Source organism: Halichoerus grypus, chromosome 7 (genome assembly GCF_964656455.1).
Source record: "Halichoerus grypus chromosome 7, mHalGry1.hap1.1, whole genome shotgun sequence".
NCBI classification, from domain to species: domain Eukaryota; kingdom Metazoa; phylum Chordata; class Mammalia; order Carnivora; family Phocidae; genus Halichoerus; species Halichoerus grypus.
Genome location: NC_135718.1, coordinates 97,660,985 through 97,683,432, shown reverse-complemented (window position 1 = coordinate 97,683,432; position 22,448 = coordinate 97,660,985). Strand labels below are relative to the sequence as shown.

The window sequence follows — 22,448 nt, the reverse complement described above, 5'->3', positions numbered from 1 at the left end:
TATCCAGAGGGACAGGAAGCCTCACCCATGCAGTGGACTTTATTACAATAGTTTATTACAAGTTTTCTTGTCCTTCCTTGGCCACCCTTGATGTAGGTACTCTGCACATTCTAAAAGACAGGTTTAAATACTGGAAGGCTGTCTAGGCCTCTACAGATGGATTGTGGGAGGCTGGTTACCATCTATCTCTCCCCTGTACTCCCCCAACCATGGCAAAGTGAGATCCAAAAGAAGGGAGCAGACAGCTTTACCCACAAAGCTCAAGCGTTCACTTTATTTGGCCCTCTGTCTGAAATATCAGATTAAAACGTAACCTAAAAAGAATACCCTTTTAGAAAAAGAAAATAATTTCTGGAAAGTTTTGTAGGGCTGTCAGTCATTCACACTTTGGCATAAATTAATCCAATTCAACTGCTTTCCTTTAACACCTCATTGAGGAGTTGATTAGTGTAGTAATAATTGTTCCCATTGGAAAAAGGCCAGTAAATACCCTTTTTTTTTTTTAAGATTTTATTTATTTATTTGACAGAGAGAGACACAGCGACAGAGGGAACACAAGCAGGGAGAGTAGGAGAGGGAGAAGCAGGCTTCCCACTGAGCAGGGAGCCCGATGCAGGGCTCTATCCCAGGATCCTGAGATCATGACCTGAGCCGAAGGCAGACGCTTAACGACTGAACCACCCAGGCGCCCCAAGGCCAGTAAATACTCTTATAAAATAAGTGCTGTTTAGTTGACCTGTACTCGGCGGATGGGGGGGGCGGGGGAAGGGTTCATAGAAAGCAGAAAATAGGAAATAGTAGTGTATGGAAGTATAAAAAGGAGCTGAAAGGCAAAGTTAAAATTCACATATTTCAAAATTATGCTTATTTTAGTAATTTCTACACCCAGTGTGGGGATTGAACTCATGATCCTGAGATCAAGAGTTGCATGCCCCTCCAACTGAGCCAGCCAGGCACCTCTGAACCTTTCCTTCAAAAAGGGGAAGAAATGCTCTTCCAGGATCCAGAATTCATGGCTAACACTCTCTGTATTAGAGTAATCTTTCACTTGTGATTGTATGGGCTAGTCTAGGTCTCATTAGAAAGGCAACTGAGGACCGTAACAACTCAGTCACGAACTAGATTTGTACAACACATCCTTTACATATGAGCAAACTGAGGGAGGCCTGCCCTCTACCTACCTACATTACCAAATTCCAACCTGGTCACACGCCAGACACACAGCCATCTGTGCATGCTCCCCTTGGACTACCTGTATAGCTGCTCCATGGCTAGTCCAGGGGGCGGGAGGTACAGCTCAGCAACTGTTCCCCACACCTCCTGGCTGCCTCTTGGTAGGATTTCTCATCTCCTAGCTCCACTGCTTTCACTCCTAGGCAATCTCAATTGCACACTAATATCCTTTTCAATTTTCACCTCTCTTCAAAATCTACCACGACTTTGGTCTCCTTACCAGCTTCTTTACAGAAAACAATGACACTGCTTCAGCAGATTCTCAGTAATAAAAATGCTTTATTAGCTCAAGAATTATAAATTGTTATCTTACAAAAAAACTCATCCCCAAACTCATCACCCACAGACAGTCTAAAATAATGCACTAATGCTCAAATATGAAAGAATATTCCAGGATCTGGAAATGTCTTAGATCCAGAATCCAGTGATGGGCATTAGCACTGCCGCTATTCTTACGCACTGAGTATCACAGCACATGTTATTGATGCCCTCCGAGGCTGCAATATGGGATTTCAGTGCTTAAGAAGAACAGATCTAAGGAAACAGAATGTCTGCTCTTTACGAAAAATCTCAGATGGGCAAACACCCAAGACAGAATCTATTTTATCATTCTGGCAAATAAGCACTGCCAAATAACAAGAGATCCGAGGGATAATTTTATTTCCTAAAAACCAAACTGAGGCCTAGAGAATGACTCTTAGGTCACACTACTAAGTGGCAGAGAAAGCAGGGGGGAAAAAGACATAACAAGGAGGCGTGAGAGGAAAATCAGTAAAATAAAACATGCTGAAACTCTTACCCATGACATGGAGATTTGTAGTTGGCTGGTCAATTAAAAAGGTCAACTTCAAATAAATACCACAAAACCATTATATACATAACTTAAACATTTCATGTTAACAGAAAGTACATAAATATGTATTTATTTACCAATCTTTTGATGGTGCACCAAAGCCTTTGCTTTAAAATTTGAATCCACTAATTTGAGTTTCCTCTTCTTTTTTGGGTAAATCATATCCTTAATACTTACTCTAATATTTCCAGTTTCAATTTCTTAAGCTTTGTTTTTCAAGCCTTTCACATTTTACATATATATTAAGAATATAAGAAACTCAAGAAGAATTTCATGAAACAATGCTCCTTCCTAGATGTAATACAATCTGATATGTTTTTTTTTAATTGCTGATTTCATCCTACTAAATTGACTTCATGACCCACAGACTGAAAAACTGCTTTAAAAGTAAGACAAGAACTTGGGGCGCCTGGTGGCTCAGTTAAGCAGCCGACTCTTGGTTTCATCTCAGGTCATGATCTCCGGGTCCTGGTATTGAGCCCTGCATTGTTCTCCGCACTCAGTGAGAGTCTGCTTGAGGATTCTCTCTCTCCCTCTCCCTCTGCTCCTCCACCCCCTTGCGTACACACTTTCTCTCTCTTGAAAATAAATAAATAAATCTTTAAAAGAAAAAGGCAAGAACTTAAAAGACACATCAAGCACTCTGAGTACAGAATCTTTTTCTTTCTTTTTTAAAGAATAATTTATCCCTAATATTTTACAGCTCTTTTTTCACATCTAATTCAGCAATATTTTTAGTAATTACCCTTCATCTACTCTTCAAAACATTCAACTTAAGTTTTCACAGAAACGTCATCTCCTCCTATTCTTTTCCTTAGTTTATATAATAATGATTTAAATGGTGTAACAAAAATAAGAAGTACAACCTGATGGTACAGGCTTGGGAGCACAAACAAGGAATGATCCTGTTGACCATCCCGGTCTCCTAGTAGCTGCAGACACACAGACTGAAGAGTGCATTCCGCACACTGCGGGGCATCAGACAGTGTGTTGTAGGCAGTTAATCTTCCGAGTCCTTTAAGTGCTGGTTTGTTAAGAAAGCTACCACACCAGAGAGCAGCTAGTATGAAGTGCAGTGGCTGGTCCTTCTGCTCTTTTTCTTCACCTCTGCCAACATACGTTACTATAGCTGTACAGAGGTCACCCACTGCTCAGTCTAACACTCTGGCATCCTTTAGTATACACATCATCATAGAATTCAATCCTGAATTTCTTAGTTGTAAAGTTTAAATTTCGCATAGCTCTACTACAGTTCTACCACCATACTACATGTCCCTGTCTAGCCTATCTTATCATCCTGTTTCTTTACTTCTACAACTGTCTTTTCTTTGTTCTAGTTTAAAGAGTTCTGCAAAGTCACTGATTTCATGCATGAGCACATTCAACAAATATTTACTAGGTATTGCCGGGCAGTGGGATAGGAATTGGGGACACAATGCTGAGCTACAGAATGCTAACAACTGCAATGTGACTTTTTCTCTGATTCCACTTCTTAAATCCATGAAATACAGGCTTTTATTTTATTATGTTTTATTTGAAACCACATGCTGCTTTAATGATTCCCATCAGTCCCTTTGAACCATTAGGTTTCATCTATGTTATTGGTGATTTGTGTCCTCTCTTTCTAGGTCTCTCTTACTCTCAGGTTTCATAAATTTGTGTGAAAATACAAGGGTAACAAGTATCCCAGAGTCTATCTAAAATTTAAAGACACATTCCTCCACTCAACTAATTAAAATGTTCTTCTGACTAATCGGACGTTACCAATACGTTTTAATAATATTAAGGGTATAGTAGCAGTCATTCCATAAACATTTACTGACTGTCAATCTGTCTACAATGTCTTTCCTCCCTGGATCAACTCATGAAAAGTCTACCTATCTATCCTACAAAGACAGGTTCAAAAGTTATGACCTCAGATCTTCCTTTATTCCCCTCCTTGTCAGGCAACTATTTGTTTCTCTGAAATCCTATAGCAATGACAGTATCTCTCTCTTTTGTTTGAAATAGTTAGAAATTCGTAAGAATTTGTAAAAGCTTCACCCAGTTTCCCCACTGGTTACATCTTACAATATGCTATCAAATCCAGGCAAATGACATTGTATAAAGGGTATGCATAGTTCTATGTCATTTTACTGTGACATGTGTAGGTAGATCACACAACCACCACTGCAATCATAATACAGAACTATTTCATCACAAAGAACTCCCTCCTGCTACCTGACTATAGGTGTATCCATTCCTCCCCTTCTGGTTATTCTGAATCCTTGATAACCACTAATCTGCCATCATCTTTATAATTTTGTCATTTTGAAGATATTATACAAATGGAATCATATAGTATATGACCATTTCAGGTTGGCATATTTTATTCAACATAATACCCTTAAGATCTAATCAAGTTGTCCTGTGTATCAACAGTTCATTCCTTTTTACTGCTGAAAAGAGGGGCACCTCGGTGGCTCAGTTGGTTGAGTGACTACCTTCGGCTCAGGTCATGATCCCAAAGTCCTGGGATCGAGTCCCACATCAGGCTCCCTGGCTCAGCGGGGAGCCTGCTTCTCCCTCTGACCCTCTCCCCTCTCATGCTGTTTCTCTCTCTCTCTCTCTCTCAAATAAATAAAATCTTTAAAAAAAAAAAAAAAAGAATATTCCATAGTATGGATGTACCATAATTTGTTTAACCATTCACCTATTGAAAGACTTTCGGTTGTTTCCAGTTAGAAGTTATTACCAAAAAAGGTGCTGCAAACATTCATATCTGGGATGTACAATGGATCACAAGCTCCACACTGGGAGAAAATACTTGCAAAGGACATGTCTGGTAAATGACTCTCATCTATAATATGTAAAGCATATTCATGTATATATTTTTATGTGAACAAATTTTTATTTCTCTGGGATAAAGGTAAAGAAGTGATATTGCTGGGTCACATGGTCAGCGTCTATTTAGTTTTTAAAGAATTTCCAAATATTTTCCAGAATGGCTGTACCATTTTTAGATTCCCACAATGTATGAGAGATCCAGTTTCTCTAAATCTATACCAGCATTTGATATTGTTATTACTTTTCATTGTAGCTGTTCTAATAGGTGTGTAGTGACATCTCACAATGGTCTCAATCTGCATTTCCCTAATGGCTAGTAATACATATCTTCATATGCTTAACTTACCATTTGTATATCCTTTTCAGTGACATGTCTATTCCATTCTTTTGGATTTTTCTAAAAATCCAAAAATCTCCCTTTTCTAATGGACTGTTTAGATTTTTAGGATTATAAATAATGCTGCAATAAATATAGGGATTCATGTATCTTTTTGAGTTAGTGTTTTTGTTTTCTTTGGGTAAACACACAGTAATGGAATTACTAGATAATATGGTAATTATATTTTTAATTTTTGAGGCACCTCCATACTGATTTCTGTAGTGGCTGCACCAATTTACATTCCCACCAAGAGTGTATGAGGGTTCCTTTTTCTCCATAGGGCTGAGTTTTGAGAGCTCTTTATATACTGACAATAACAGCCCTTTATCAGATATGTGCTTTGCAAATATTTTCTCCCACTGTGGAGCTTGCCTTTTCCTCCTCTTAATGCACACAGCAAAATATTTTAATTTTGATAAAGTCTAATTTATCAATCTTTTTCTTTTGTAGGCTATGTTTCTGGTATTATGTATTTTTTTTTTTTTTAAGATTTTTATTTTTAAGTCATCTATACTCCCAACATGGGGTTTGAATTTACAACCCCAAGATCAAAAGTCGCATGCTCCACTGGCTGAAGCATCCAATTGCCCTTCCGGTGTCATGTTTAAGACTAGGCACCAAGTCCTATGTCTTAAAGGTCTTCTTCTATGTTTTTTCCTAGTGTGAAGATTAAAGGTTTGTTTATTTTTTTTAATCATTTGTCAAAAATATTTTCCTTCCTCTGTTTGCTCCAACTGTTTTTGTACCTTAGTCACAAATTAGTCGGTTATACCTGTGCAGACCTATTTTTGGGTTTTGTATTCTGTTCCAATGATTAATGTGTCAATTTCTCCACCAATATCCTCAGGCTTGATTGCTACAACTATATAATAAGTCTCGAAATTAGAGAAACTGATTTTTTCTTCTTCTTTTTCAAAATTTTGCTAGCTATTCTAATTCCTCTGCATTCCCATATTAATTTTAGGATAATCTTATCTATTAAAAATCATAGGGGGATTCTCAAAGGAATTGCATTAAACCTGTGTATCAATTTGGGGAGAAGTGATCGTTCCTATATTGAGTCTTCTAACACACAAACACAGTATATCTCTCCATCTCTCTGTATATTCCTTGATTTCTCCCACCAGCATTTTGTAGTCTTTGGTACACAAGTCCTAAATATGTTCTGTTGATTTAAAACTACATATTTCATTTCTTTAGCCATTCTTTTAGGGTAGGTCTACTGGAGACGAATGCTTTGTTTTCCTTCATCTAAGAATGTCTTGATTTCCCCTTCATTCCTGAAGGGTGTTTTTGATGAATACAGAAGTTGGTATTTTTAGCTCTTTCTCAGTACTTGAAAAATATTATGCCACTGCCTCTTGGCCTCCATGATTTCTGAGGAGAAATCCACTATCACTGGAACTGTTTTTCTCCATAGGGAAAGATGTCATTTCTCTCTCACTGTTTTCAGGATTTTTCCTTTGTCTTTTAGTTTACCAACATTTTATTATTACTTCTTTGGGTTTACATTGTTTGGAACTTGTTCAGATTCTAGAATCTGTAGATTTGTGTCTTCTGAGAAGTTTGGGAAGTGTTCAGCCAGTCTTTCTGCAAGGACTTTGCAGCCCAGCCCCCTTTCTCCTCTCCTCCTCTGTGGTCTTTCTGTCATAGTACCACAGGTCCCTGTGGCTCTGTTCATTTATCGTTCTATTTTCTCCTTGTTCAGATTGGGTAATTTCTACTGTTCTATGTTCCAGTTCGCTCTGTCCCCTCTATTCTGCTGTGAGCCCATCCAGTGAGTTTTTACTTCAGTTACTGTTGTTTTCACTTCTAAAATTTCCATTTAGTTCTTTATATTTTCTACATCTTTATGGAGGCTTTTTGTTTCTAGGCTGAGACTTTATATTTTATTTTTCCTTTCCATCCTTTTACTGTTTTGGTAAAGAAATTAGTAGTGGAAGTGCTTTAAGAATTATGGGAATATGCAGAAAAGACACAGAAGCAACTTTGAAAGGCCTCCCATTGACCAAATTTTGGGCAATATGAACAAAATAATAAAAATAATAAATTGTAACCATTACTGGGGTGCCTGGGTGGCTCAGTCGGTTAAGCGTCTGACTTCAGCTCAGGTCATCTCAGGGTCCTGGGATCAAGCCTCATGTCACACTCCTCGTGCTAGCACTCTCTCTCTCTCATTTTTTTTTTTTTTCATTTCTATGTTTTTTAACTGACTTTTAATCCACAGGCCCCAAAATCACGTTTGCTGTACATGGTAAGAACAGAATCTTAATAATGTTCAATTATCTGAACATGGCTGATTTCTGAATTTTTCTTCATGCTTTAATCCTTAAATAACATTTAAGAAGTATAATTTTTCTCTTTTGAAATCCTTTTTGAAATAACACTTTATTGAGTTATAATTGACATACAAAAAGCTGTACATATTTAATATATACCACTTGATAAGTTTAGAGATAAGTATACTCCTCTGAGAGTACAAACAAAGCCATAAACTTGTCCATCACCTCCAGAAGTTTCCTCCCCTCCTTTTTCTTCATTAAAAACTTTTGTGTGTGTGGCAAGAGCACTTAACCTAAGATCTACCCTCTATGCAAATTTTTAAGTATTACAGTATTGTTAACTATAGTTTTCTGAAAATTTAAAACTTGACCCCCCCCCCCACCAAAGACAAAAAACAAAACAAAACAAAACCCCCAGAAAACTGATGCCCTTCTGGTCACATAAGCACTAAACCAGCAATCCCATGTAGTTGTGATTCAGAGCACTGGAAAAAAACAAGAAAGAGCATTTGGTGCTGCCAAAAGCAAATGATGAAAGAATATGGTGGATTAACAAACTGATCATCCAAACAAAAGCCAGGCCTAATTTTGTACATAGTACTTCTCTTTGCTCTACTTACTGTACTTCTACACTTCTACTAAAAATGTACCTAGCAGATGCCAACAGAGTAGGAGTTCAATACACATTAGCTGCCCCAGCCCTGCCTCACCTCCTTCCCTTCTACTCAGATGATGAGTAGCTGCAGGTAATATAAAGGTAGGTAAGAGGGGCGCCTGGGTGGCTCAGTCGTTAAGCGTCTGCCTTCGGCCCAGGTCATGATCCCAGGGTCCTGGGATCGAGCCCCGCATCGGGCTCCCTGCTCAGCGGGAAGCCTGCTTCTCCCTCTCCCACTCCGCCTGCTTGTGTTTCCTCTCTCTCTGTGTCTATCTCTATCAAATAAATAAATAAAAAATCTTTATAAAAAAAAAAAAAATAAAGGTAGGTAAGTGACTTTGTAATCTTCACAAAATGTCATAGTATCAATAAGTTTCATACCATCTTTGCAAGCTCCAGTTAGTTAGAATTTAACTAAAAACATAATAAAATTTGTCACTGTATCTCACCTTTTACAGAGTCCTAACATATGACTGCCCCAAATAGAAAGACACCAGGCAATCTAATGTACAATTCTCATTTTGAATGGTACAGATTAAAATGCACATAAATTACGTTTCTTTGCTGTAAGTTCTCCACATTACCAGAAATACAAGTTACCTGACATGAGCTACTAATAAAATACATTTTTAGTATCTCATCGCCTACATTCTATGCATTCCCACCCTCTTGGCCAGGCAGGTGATGGTGGTAAATCAGTGGAAGATTCGTGGGGAAAGGTGAGTTTCAGGGGATAAGTCAGGTTTCAAGGCAAAGATACACCTGGTCTGGGCAAACTCGGGTACTCTGGGTACTTTACTAAAGAAGAAGGAATTTTTGGGGCGCCTGGGTGGCTCAGTTGTTAAGCATCTGCCTTCGGCTCAGGTCATGATCCCAGGGTACTGGTATCAAGCCCTACATCGGGCTCCCTGTTCCGTGCGGAGAGCCTGCTTCTCCCTCTCTCACTTCCCTTGCTTGTGTTCCCTCTCTCGCTGTCTCTCTCTGTCCAGTAAATAAATAAATAAAATCTTAAAAAAAAAAAAAAGGAGTTTTCTTTGTACTTTCATCATTACAGTTTCATTTAAATGGTTAATAAGCTTTTATTTATCCCAAGCCAGTCAGACACTTGAATGTATTAATTTTTGAATGATACTCCTTGCTGTAACATTGATTTCTTTCATTAAGATTTAACTAATTTTGAAACGCCTGTCTTAAAAATACTTTCGAAAAATAATCATTGCTTGTTGATCAACTACAGTAAGTAAAAACACAGAGACAAATGTTCTCACGGGAAATATATCTTTAGACTTGCTCTAGTTAGTTTAGTTTAAGAATATGTTTAGAATATACAAATATTTTATAAACACCTTTCTTTTTATTTATTTTTTCTTTTTATTTTTTTTTGGCCAACAGACACATGAAAAAAAAACACCTTTCTTTTTTAGAGGGGGTATAAGACCTATACCTTTAAATCACATTATAAAAAGAGCTAATATGATTTCTATAGTTAAAATCATTACAGAGGAAGACATGGTTTCTCTGCATTACCTCAATATGTATCTAAAATGCTCAGATTTTTGGGTGAGTGAATTATGAGAGGAAATTATTCCATAATCAGTAACAGTTAACACGTGATAGGTTGGATTTATGACTAAGTTTTAATTCCAAAAATCAACAGGCTTCACAACAGCTTAGTAATGCACTTTGAAATCAGAGAGAACTGGGTTTTAAACTCCACTTCTAACATCCTAAACTATTAGCACTCTCTTTGAAAGCCTCAGTTTCCTCTTCTGCAAAACAGGTCCAAAATATGCCCAAGGGTTCACCTCAGGCTTAAATGAAGTGTATCTAAAAGCTTTAATGGTACCTGGTAGCTAATTAATGGCTGTTAATACTGTTGTTAATAAAGTATTTTATGTAGCAAAAATAAATCCATTGTGTCTTCTCTGTTCCTACATTAAGTTAATTTTAAGTTATTCAAAAGACCCATATGAAATGTCATTATGGTTTGTTTACTCTCTTAGGCATGTTAATTCTTATTTAAGGTACTTAAAAAATAAGAATCTTTAAAAGGCACCAGAGTAGGAATCAAAATATGTAGCCTCTGATCTAAATTCTGACCTCAACTCTACACTGGCTAGCTGAACTTTCTTAAGCAAGTTACTTGATCTCTCTAATCTTCACTTAGGTTATCTGTAACATGGAAAAATGTAGGTAATATTCTGATTACTAGATTAATTCTGTAAAACTATTATTTACAAAGTACTATTAAACTGCCACACAGGGATTATTGCTAATGATATATTATCCAAATAAAGAGAATACTTAATAATATACTTATGTACCTTATTTGCATTAACTTCACAACTTTTTCCAAAAACAAACAGACAAAAAAAAAAAACAAAGACAAAACAAAACAAACCAGACCCAACAGAACCTAATCTAAGTACTAGGGCCAATCCTAAACTATTTTCTGTTGCTGGCTAGGGCACAGGCATTCTAAGCATCACTCCGTCATATCAATAAATATCAAACAAATTTCAGAGTTAATATCATATATATATGATAAGTCATTTTTATAATCATTCCACAGAATCAAAGGCAATCATCATAAACACCTGGATTTATCAGAGGCTACTAAATTAATAGCTTTTATGAGCAGAAAATATTTACCAGGTATAGAAAGACTGCATTCTTTCTTTGAATTGATTCATTGAAAACTGAGAGTAGTTTGGTAATTAAAAAGGCAGGAAAGCTCTTCTTACTTTTCCAGTCTATGAATACAAAAAGAGAAAAAGGCAAGACTGAGTAAGCTGTATAAAATAACCTAACACTTTATGGGGGAACAATTATACACAGTGGGGAACCCTGGACTACCCATCAAGGTTGTGTTTAGCTGCCTAAACATAAACTGATTAGAGGTAGGCACCACTCTTGTGCCTATTTCCTCATCTACAAAATAGGGATATTAGCACCTGCCCTCATTTCGGAACATGGAGGTAAATTAGAAAATTCTTGGAACATGTATTATAAGGTGCTACTCTTTCATAAAGCTGAATAAAATAGCCTACTTATTTTTTTCTTTAAAGAGTATATTTCAGTAATAATAATAAAAAAAACCCAAATCTAATATGTCACCTCCTTCCAAATTTACAAGTACTACTTCAACTGGCTTTATATATACACATATCCACATACTATATATACATATATACATACGTATACACATATACACACATATATGTTCATAGGTGACAGATCAATATATGTTACTTTCACTGTAAAATATTCTGAAAAAAGGTACAGGATTACATTTTGTCTCTAGAAAACAAGAAATACTTGGCACACACAAGCATGGAAATTCACCATCACTGGTTGACCACCACACTCTTTGCCAGAAAATGTTAGCATCCTGACCAGCAGAAAGTTCAAGCAGCCTTAACCAAGGAAGAGGAGTTGGTCCATGTGCTGACTTTTATTTGCCATATACCTGTACTATATAGCTATGTTTGAATTAGCATAACGAATTAGTACAACTAGTATAAATTAGTATAACTGATTGAGTAGTATAACTTATTAATGAAAAGCATCTAAGTTTTATATAACTGTGCTCTGTAACTCTGTGCTCATGTAACTAGTCCATATAATTTTTTTTCTATACATTCAGTGATGGTCCTAACCATTTATGAAACTCTGAAACAAGGCTTAAGTTCAATGGTGCAAACAAAATCAAATATGTAAATAGTTCAAACTGCCTTCTTTTAAAAGTTATTTTTGTGAGAGAAGGGGTTCACAGTAGCTCATAACACTTGAAAGTAGAGATCAACACAAAATTCTGCCATAATTCTGCAACGGTGGTCAAAAACTAGGACATTTTATTACATTATACAACTGGAAAGAAACTAAATTCTTTCTTTCTTGAAAAGGAGTCTGATCTACATGTACTCCAAATTCTTTAAGAGAATTTTAAAATCATAAAGTTAGGATATTTAATTAAGGATATAAATTAGGATATTTAAATGGATATCCCTAAAACAAAAACAAAACACAATGAGACAAATAAATACACAAAACAAATATAAACTTCAGCATACCCACCAAAGCCCTCCAGAAACATGAACTATAATGAATAAGGAAAACCCACCCAACTCTTCCTCTTTAGACCAGTATGATGGTTACAAACGACAAGCTCTTTCTGGCTGTCCATTGACACATCTACAGACCTTTTACTCTTCTGAAATTTCCCCAACTTAAACTGGATGCAGATGAGCCAGGTGTGGTCCTTACAGCAGTAATCCTGCTAGCCCCTATTGAGTTTCCATGGAAACATGCACAGCTGGCAAGAGCAAAGGCGTTGTACTGGCCTCAGACCCATTTAAAGTTTCAATACTCACCCAGTGAAACAATTATGCTATCTTAGGAAAGAACAAATAGAAAAAAAATCCTATCTTTGGGATCATCAAGCAAAATAATGCCAACTATTTTCGTCTAGCCCAAAAGTGGCTTTCAGCCCAGCAGCAATAATCAGTGCCTCTGTGAAAAGTTAAGAGATGTCAATTACCAAAAGGTAACTACTCTTTTACTAAAGGAATATAATTTAAGAGAGTATTCCCTATGGGTCACTAATGTAATAGCCAACAACCAGAGAGAGAAAAACAATACAAAGTCTAATCTAAACAGTAGTAAATACCATGTATCTCTTCCTTAAATAAATTCAGTATGACTGTTCCCTGCTTTTATTAAACGTAAATGTTTTCACAACAGTGATTCTCAAAGGGCAGTACCTGGATCAGCATCATCAGTATCATCTGGGAAAATTATTAGAAATGTAAATTCTCAGGCCCCACCCCAAACCTACTGAATCAGAAACTTTGGGGGTTGGAGGCCCAGCAATTGGTTTTTTCACAAACCCTCCAGAAGATTCTGATGCATGATAAAGCTCAAGAACCACTGATTTACAGTGTCAAACCTCAGAGAAGACTGATAAATGAAATAGAAAATGCAGTGCTTTATCCCACTGTAAAGGAGAACTCACTGGCTCCTGAATTGAGACTGTTGGCTACTAACTCATTGCCTAAAAAATATGCAGAGATTAGCAGTGGTTCATGTCTCTTCCTACACCTGCCAAGCACAAGAAAAAAAAATTACAGTGTCTGCTCATGATTACTCAAGGAGAGGAGGGTCCTTGCACATAAGATACTCAGTCCACTACCATTCATAGCCCATTACCAATCACAACCCGTTTCTAATCATTGAGATCTTCAGACACAGGATAAAGAATAATAATTTTTCCAAGATACCAAACATGTAGGTAGGGATAAGTCTGCAGTGTCTACTTGTAAGAACTTAAAGTAGTAGTTCACTTCTTGTAAGAACTTAAAAAAAAAAAAAGCATACACGAATGCAGTTCTTCCTTAGTATCTAACTCATTAGACACTTCATGTACTACAAAATACACATTTCATTTTCCCTTTAACTTCAGTACACCATTTATAATTCCTTCCCTATTTCCTTTAAGATAATGGGCAGCACGTAAATCAAATATGAAATATGCTGTTAGAACTAATGAAATAAGGCCAAATGAATAGCTTTCTGTAGCTCATAATTAAAAATAAAGACAAAATAAATTTAAGTAGAAGACTGATTCACAGGTTCCTCATTCTCTATTTGTTAAATGTTGGTGCTTGCCTGGGTCTGTCCTCAGTCCACTCTCACTATACCAGTGATTGCCAAAGTATTGTATTGTCTTTGTGCTACTAGCCAGAACTGATCCCACTTAAAAAAAAAAAAAAAAAATTTTTTTTTAAATTTTTATTATTGAAGTATAGTTGACATCCAATGTTATGTTTCAGTGTACAACACAGCGATTGACAATCCTATACATTACACAATGCTCACCATGAGAAGTGTGGTTCCCATCCACCACCACACAATATTATGCTATTATTGGCTACAATCCTTATGCTGTACTTTTCATCCCCATATTTATTTATTTCATAACTGAAGTTTGTACCTCTCAATCCCTTTCACCTATTTTGCCCATCCCCACATCTCCCTCCCCTCTGGCAACCACCAATTCGTTCTGTGTGTTTATGAATTTGTTTGTTTTCTGTTTGTTCCTTTGTTTCGTTTGTTTAAGATTTCACATGTAAGTGAAATCATACGGTATTTGTCTTTCTCTGATTTATTTCACTTAGCATAATACCATCCATGTTGTCACGAAGGGCAAGATTTCTTTTAATGACTGAATAATATTCCTCTGTGTGTGTGTGTGTGTGTGTGTGTGTGTGTGTGTGTGTGTGTAATCACATCTTCTCTAACCATTCATTATGAACAGATAAAGATGGGACACTTGGGTTACACGTTAATCTTGGCCACTGTAAATAATGCTGCAACAAAGGGGTGCATATATCTTTTCTAATTAGTGTTTTCAGTTTCTCTGGGTAAATACCTAGTTGTGGAATTACTGAATCATACAGTATTTCTATTTTTAATTTTTTGAGGAACCTCACCACTGTTTTTCACAGTGGCTTCTAATTCCATTCATTTTGAGGTTTCACTTTGGACTACACTAATAGTACATGCTGGTTGCCACTCCAACTCTCCCCATTTGGAGAAGGGTAATGCTGTTTAGCAAATGACCTCAGCTCAAGGGAAAGATCTGAATGATCAATCCCATCCCCTTAGCTACTGACTTGTTCAGGAATAGACCATAATCCAGAACATTACTCAATTCTAGCCGAAATCAAGGACAGAGCTCCTGGGCCTTTCTGGGACAGTTATTCTCACTTTTAGAAGAAAATAAGTGGCTACTCTCCATTCTCTAGATTATAACAAGGAAGCCTATTTCTCCGGCCGCTGCTAGCAGTTGTTTTGCAACCAGCAGGGAAAGAACCTGAGGGCAAAGCAACACAGAGAGCCCAGTCCTGTTGTCCCTGCAGCTTCAGGTCTCTCATGTGAGCCAAGCCAATTCCCTTGTGTTGAAGCCAGATTGTTTCCACTATCTGAAGTTAAAAGTAACCTACAAATAACATATATGTAAGTTATTCAGGAGTTACTAATTTGGTGCTCATCGATTACAATTAGATTAGTTATCGGAGTCTGCTAAGAAATGTGGCTGCCACTTATGTTAGAGGTAACTCTGCAAATCTCCTAATGTACATGCATATAATGTACAAGTTGGAATTTCCAAAATTTGGTCTTGTTAATTGTGCATGATCAATATTAAGTTATAGGTTTTCAGTCTCAATTATTCTTTCCTATTTAGTACATCAATTTAGTTATATATTTGCATATTTGCATCAACATTTCTAACTTACCTACTTCAAAAAAATAGCCTTCATGATAGAAGCCAGTAATGTTCAAAGAGTTCCCATATTTCACAGTAAAGTGCTTTGCATATAAACAGGAGTATGTTAGATGAGTTATATGCATGATTCCACTTTTATCTATATCTATAGGCACATATATATGTACAGATTTATACCAAATGGTTAATATTTAGCATATACACTCTGTTTTTTGGTTTCAACTGATACACAGTTTTTGTAAAATTGCCTTATTATTAAACATGTTTTATTTACTTTTTTAAAGCATTTGACAATACTGGTTTTAAATATAAAGATTTGTTATAGTATGAGAAAGTTCTGTAAGAGGAAACAAGCAAATACAAAGGAAGATTTTCTAGATACAAAGCTCAGGTTGCCCAGGAATAATATAAAACTGGATTTTTTTTTACCATCTCTACATATGGCCCAAATTTAGATCCCCTTTTACCTAAATGCAAAAAAGCTAACTGGATGAACTTTCAAAATGCTGTCCCTGCTCTGAACCTCATACAATAATAGGGTAAATTCTTTGTCAACTCATGACTCAACTGTACAAGTAAACAAATTTTTTTACTTGTACAGTTTGTTTTGAGACAAAATAAAAATGTTAATGGTTTTTTAATATTATGACAGCCACTATAGACCCTTTCTGCACTCTCTTTAGTAGAAAGCAGTACCTCCACAACATACCTCTAGTATAGGTTCTACTTATTTCATAGTTGAACCATTCATCAGAAAACTACAACAAAAAATTAACAATGACCCTTAAGGGGTTCAAAGTGGTAGACAGAAAGGGCTTCTGGTCAATGTGGTAGAGAGAAAGATCTTCTACAACCCATTCACATTATGGTTATGACAACCACCAAGCAACTGGTTCCAAAGAACGCCGTTAAAAAACCATTTTATTACAATTTTGGCCCCTGAGATAATGTTCATACTCCACAAAAATGATGGCAGGAATTTCTAAAGCCCTAGATGAAAATCCTAAAGCCATTAACCGAATGGCAGATGATTCTATAACCCTGTTTACTCAGTGCTCCCTCCAGACAGTAAAGCCAAAATACGTTAGAATTGCCAATAACTTTCAAAGTGGAAAGTCAAGATAAAAATTCCAAACAATGAGGAATGGTTAACAATTATTAGCAAAAGGATCAATACATAGGGAACATTTTAGCTAAATTAGATCAAGAACCTGTCCTGAGTTAGGATTTAGTCCATATTGTCATTCCTCCTTCTCATATAATAGATTGTTACAGAAGAGACTAAAAAGATAGAAAAAAGCATAATCTACCTGTGAGAAGCCTCACTAGCTCTTTCTCCCCAGTTCAGAAGCACCGAGAAGAGATAATTAAGGTAACAAATATTTGTGAGTGCATTTTCTAACATGAATTGGAAAGAAAACAAGTTAGGACAGGGTGACAGGCGTGCCGGACTGGAGGAGCTCCACGCCAGTGGCCCTTCCCCAGGGCAGCCAGACTTCAGTCTGCCCACCAAGAAACCAGAGCACCTACAGTAATGTCACTCAAATAATCGTCTACTATCTCACGCTACTGGGGAGACAAAATGAGGCTATTAAAATTCTCTATTCTGGGGCGCCTGGCTGGCTTAGTCGGTACAGTGTGTGACTACTGATCTTGGGGTTGTGTGTTCGAGCCCCATGTTGGGTTATAGAGATTGCTTAAAAATAAAATCTTAAAAAAAAATTCTCTATTCTAAACTTGAATATGCTATTAAACATTAGATTTTTATTTTCACTTTAGAAAACTTCAACAATATGCTAACATGCTATGAAAGAGAATGTTATGCTTAATTTGAAAGAGAGAAGTACCTAGCACCTCCTCCCACCCTTAGAAAACCTTAAAAAAAATGTACTGTACTGTAGACCAGCCCGTACTTAGAAACCATCAACTATCCAGACATCTTTTTTTTTTTAAACTATCCAGACATTTTACCATACTGGCTGGGCCCCTTCTTACAAACACACTACTTGTTTGTTCTAAACTAATCTTAATACTAAGAAAAATTAGATAGGCAGATGAAGAGCATAGGCCATTAAAGAAAATAAAAGTGACAGTTAATCATAACATAGCACAGTGTGTATTCATACCACCACTGAACCTTTTTCAGCGTTTCCTTACCATTTAACAAAAATAGTTTAAGCACCACTGTCCTGTATCATTAGATTTAGAATCAAATCTAACATAAAAGGCAACCTTTATCTCTCCTGTCTCTTGCAAATAGCAAAGGATAAAAATCATAGGGTTTTAGAGCACGAGAAATGTTAGCCACAATCAATTTAATCCCTTCACTGTACAAACAAGGAAATTATGTGCAAGGTTGCATGATTTATTTCAGAACACTCTGTGAGTGATGGCACAGCTTAAATTCAGATCCATTTTCTAATTCTTAGTCCATATGAGTGTTCTTCACACTGGCCACCTCCCCTTCAGAAATGCTTAAATTTTCCAACAGTATTATAAAGACACTTTTTAAAAAGAGATCAATTATCTTTTTAAGTACACTGATTATTGGTAATTATTCTCCAAAGATTAACTTCAGAATAAACGTTCATTCATTCATTCAGGCACTCAAATAATTTTAAGAGATTATTATGTGTAAGGCCCTGTACTCTGCTCCATGGGACCAGCGATCAGTCATGATTCTGACCTTGGAAAGCTTCAGTCTGGCAGACTGAAGAGCTAGAACAGACAGCAGAACTTTATAGTAGGAGTAATAGCTAAAAAAAGTTTTTACTTTTTGACAAAAGGGTACAAATATATGCATATTTCAACATAAAAGAGAAAACGTAGTTTTCCTGTGATTTTAAGGGTTTCTTATTTATGTAGAATAACTAAATAGCTAGATATTTATGAAATAAAGTTTATACTAAAGAAAACAGACTAAATGCTTAAATTCTATAGCATAATTTGAGGTTTTGGATACTGCCTTTAAAGTTTCTTCCCTGTGTAAGAAACTATGATCATTTGTCATTCTCTCTTGTCTCCCTATGTAAAAAAACTAGATGTATACTTCAACTAAGTTTAGCAAATATTCTGATGTTTTTATATTACAGTGGGGTCACTAAAAACTGCCCAAATGAGAATAGACAGACCACATGCCAGCAAATAAATCAAACATCTCCAACCAAATGTTACGGAGTTCACTGGCTGAAAACAGAACAGAGTAAAAATTACAGCAACACTTGTGTCAGTAAAAGATATGAATTTAAGTTATGACAATCTAGTGTGATTTTCATACCATTATAAAATCAAAATCAATTTCTACACAATGTAAGGTCTTTTTTTTTTTTTTTTAAGATTTTATTTATTTATTTGACAGAGAGAGAGATAGCGACAGCAGGAACACAAGCAGGGGGAGAGGGAGAAGCAGGCTTCCCGCTGAGCAGGGAGCCCGATGCGGGGCTCAATCCCAGGACCCTGGGATCATGACCTGAGCCGAAGGCAGACGCTTAACGACTGAGCCACCCAGGCGCCCCAATGTAAGGTCATTTTAAACCATCGTATTAATATGCTCTCTCAGCACTTAACAATACCAAAGAAACAAACACCAAGCTTATATGGCCTCACAGCCTTTGCAATTTCTGTTCCTTCAGCCTAGGATACTTCCGCTCAGGTGGCTTCTCCTCACTATTCCAGGCTGACTGTCATCTCTTCAAAGAGGCCTTCCCTGACCATTCAACCTAAAAAACATGCCCTACCCCCCAAGTTACTATCATGTCACCCTATTTCAGTCTCTTTATATTCTTTTTTTAAAATTTTTTTTATTTCTTTATTTGACAGAGAGACAGAGAGAGCACAAGTAGGGGGAGCGGCAGGCCAAGGGAAAGGGAGAAGCAAGCTCCTTGTCGAGTGGGGAGCCTGATGTGGGGCTCGATCCCAGGACCCTGGGATCATGACCTGAGCCGAAGGCAGACACTTAACGACTGATCCATCTGGGCGCTCCTATGTTCTTTTGATAATTTTAAAACTCATTTACTTGCCCCACTAGAAGGCAAGCTTCCTGAACACAGGCACCTTATTAATCTTGTTCACTACAGCACCCTTAGTGCAGGAGAGAACGTGACAGGTGCTCAAAAATATTTATTAAATAAATAAATGGTGCCTAGAAAGTCTAATAAATAGTAGATCAAGGATATCAACTTAAGTCCACAAAACTCCTTAAAAGAAACTATTTCAAAAATACAGAAAAATCTGTGCTGAGAGAATTCATCTATTGATTTTTGCCCTCCTAACAAAATCCTACTGTAAGTATACTACTGATAGCATATCTGAATTTCAACAGTTAGAAAAAATTCTGTCTAGCAAATACTTTTTTAAAGTCAGGACCATAAGGGAGAAAGAGTAGTTTCTAGTTGTGATGTTCTTGGCCAGTTAGAGTATCAAGTTCTATTTTATTTATTATGTTTAATGATTTCCCTAGATTAGCATGGGTTCTCAGAAACAATAAATTTAGAACTGTCTTCTAAATAATGGATGTAAAATCTGAAAACATTTTGAGTAGGAAGTCCAGATTCAAATATAAATCAAGAGTGACATTTAGGATCTTGGTAAACAGGGGGTAAAGTCAGTTGATACCTAAATTAAAATTTGCTCTGCAACCAATAAACAGAAATCTTTCAAGAAATTCAGCCATTGCAAATCACATCCAAGAGACTGAATGTGCCTCCTAACTTCGTGAAATAAGACTAATCATGTTGGGAGTCCTGTTGAAATTCCAGCTTCTCTTGAAAAATTCTGAATTAAGAAGTCAATTCCTCTCTCAATTCCTCTCCTTGCCATGGAGGAACAAGAGAGCATACTGTTTCAGGAAAATCGATGGACCAATTATCTGTCAATCAAGCATCTACTATGTACCAAGGTCTTAAAACAGTTGTGTAAAGTTACCAGCATCTTTGCTTACCACCCATTTCCTTTTGAATCTCGGTCTTTCCATCTGAGTTCAATTTCCTTCTTTAAGTACATCATCTAAAAGTTCCTTTAGTGAAGGTATGATGGGAGTGAATTCAGTTTTTATTTGTTCAAAAATGTCAATTCATCTTTATTCTCAAATAAAAGTTTAGCTGGGTAAAAATTTTAAGGTTGACAGTTATTTTCTCTCAGCATTTTATAATTTCCATTGCTGCTACTGAGTACTGTGAAATGTGGCTCTTAATGAGCAATGATCTATTCTTCCTGTCGCCTATTAAAGATTCTCTCTTTATATTTGATCTTCTGCAGTTTCACTATAATATATCTAGGGATAGAATTTTTATCTATCCTACTTAGGGATTCATTGTGCTTCCTAAAGCTGAGAATTCATGCCTTTCATCAATTCTAGAGAATTCTCAGCCAGTATGTAGTATTTGAATTGATAATAGCTGAGAACTACTTCTGTTCTCTCTGAACTCCAAAATTAGATTCATTTTAAACCTTCTCATCCTATCCTCCAGATCTCTTACCTTCCCATTCCTGTCTTTCATCTATAACTACTAGTACTACATCTGGTTAATCTCCTGAGCTCTATCATTAATTCACTCTTTAAAAAGTTTGTAATCCACTATTAACTTGTCCACTGAGTTTCTAAATTTCAATTATTAGTTTTTTCCTTTCTAGAAATTGTTTCTTTGCCAAATCTGCGTTGTCATTTTTTACTTTGTTTCTTGCCCATGTTTTCAATCCCCTTTTATAAAAATTAAAACATTTGTAAATTAATTTGAATGATAATAAATCTGATTAATTCCAATAATCTGAGGTCCTTGGCGATGGGGAGAGTCTACCTCTATTGTTGGTTGTTTTGTTAGCTTGTTCCTTCCTAGGTTCTATAATTTGGGGATACAGTCTCTGGAGGAGGAGTCTGAGAAGCCTGGGTTGAAAGTACGTTCCTTCAAAAGGACCATCTATTTGCCTCTACCCCACTGAGGCACTTCTACCCCAAGATCACTTTTATTTCTTATTCCTGGGTTTCCCAGACCACACAGGTGGCATAAATTCAGACTTGGAACTTGTATTTTAAAAAGAGCTCTGGTATGAATTCTCAGGAAGACATCTCCCTAGATCTAAAGTTAAAAACTACTTCATCGCTATACTTTGCCAGTGGGTGGATTTTTTCCTAGCCTACCCCTTTGCTATGGGTATAGGTATTCAAGAGTTACAACTTCATGAAGTGATCTCTGCTCCATTTCACCACCCTGAAGGGTCTAGTCTTCATTCAAACAGAAGGCTCTGGAATGTGGCTTGGGCAGAGACCCTTGTATTAGCTAGATGATCATACCCTCTCCTCTTCACTGGCCCTGGGGAAATCCCCTATATCCTTAATCTTGCAAGAAAACGTTAAAGGGATATATCACAGGCATTTGCAGGAATTTTGCAGAATATTTCAGAATAACCTAGTGTAGTGCCAGAAGTCTCTGAGAGTTTTAATCGCTAAAACAAGCAATTTCAATCTTTACAAGCGAGCTTTAAGTGAGTTTTGTCTGCTCCTCTGCATTTCCACAGCCCAGAGCACACTGCCAGGGCTCTTCTTTACCCCACCTGCCATGCGGTTGACCATCTCCTCCCTGCCCTGGTTTCAACAGACACTCCGAGTATTCAGCAACCCAAGGGAACACATGAACAATGACAATACCTCAGCAACTCCTGCTTTGGCTACAAGAAAGTAAGAATTAGCAGAGTGTTTCTTTAGCTTCACTATAACTTTGGAAATAAGGATCAAGGGCAGTGACATGATTCGCACTTGCTCTCTGCAGTTTTTTGAGAATGAAGGACTACAAAGGTTTTGACAAAAGCTCTAAACAGGACAGCAGGAATGGAAACTTACTGGTTGATTCTGGGCCATGTATGACAGTAATCTAGAAAAGAGATGATGGTGGCTTAAGCTCAGATGGTAGCAAAAGGGACAGATTCTATATGTGGTT

General features: G+C 36.7%; 1 protein-coding gene across 4 annotated transcripts in view; it reads right to left on the bottom strand.

Annotated features, from left to right (window-relative positions):
* POU2F1 (POU class 2 homeobox 1) overlaps positions 1-22,448 on the bottom strand; it is a 178,913-nt gene that overhangs the window by 89,671 nt on the left and 66,794 nt on the right. For 2 of the 4 annotated variants that reach the window (XM_078077920.1, XM_036076746.2), the window contains one exon: positions 10,881-10,981. The exons of the other annotated variants lie outside the window; for them this stretch is intronic. The gene's annotated coding sequence lies outside the window, so the exon portion shown is untranslated. The remainder of the gene's footprint in view (positions 1-10,880; positions 10,982-22,448) is intronic. 4 annotated transcript variants of the gene reach the window in all.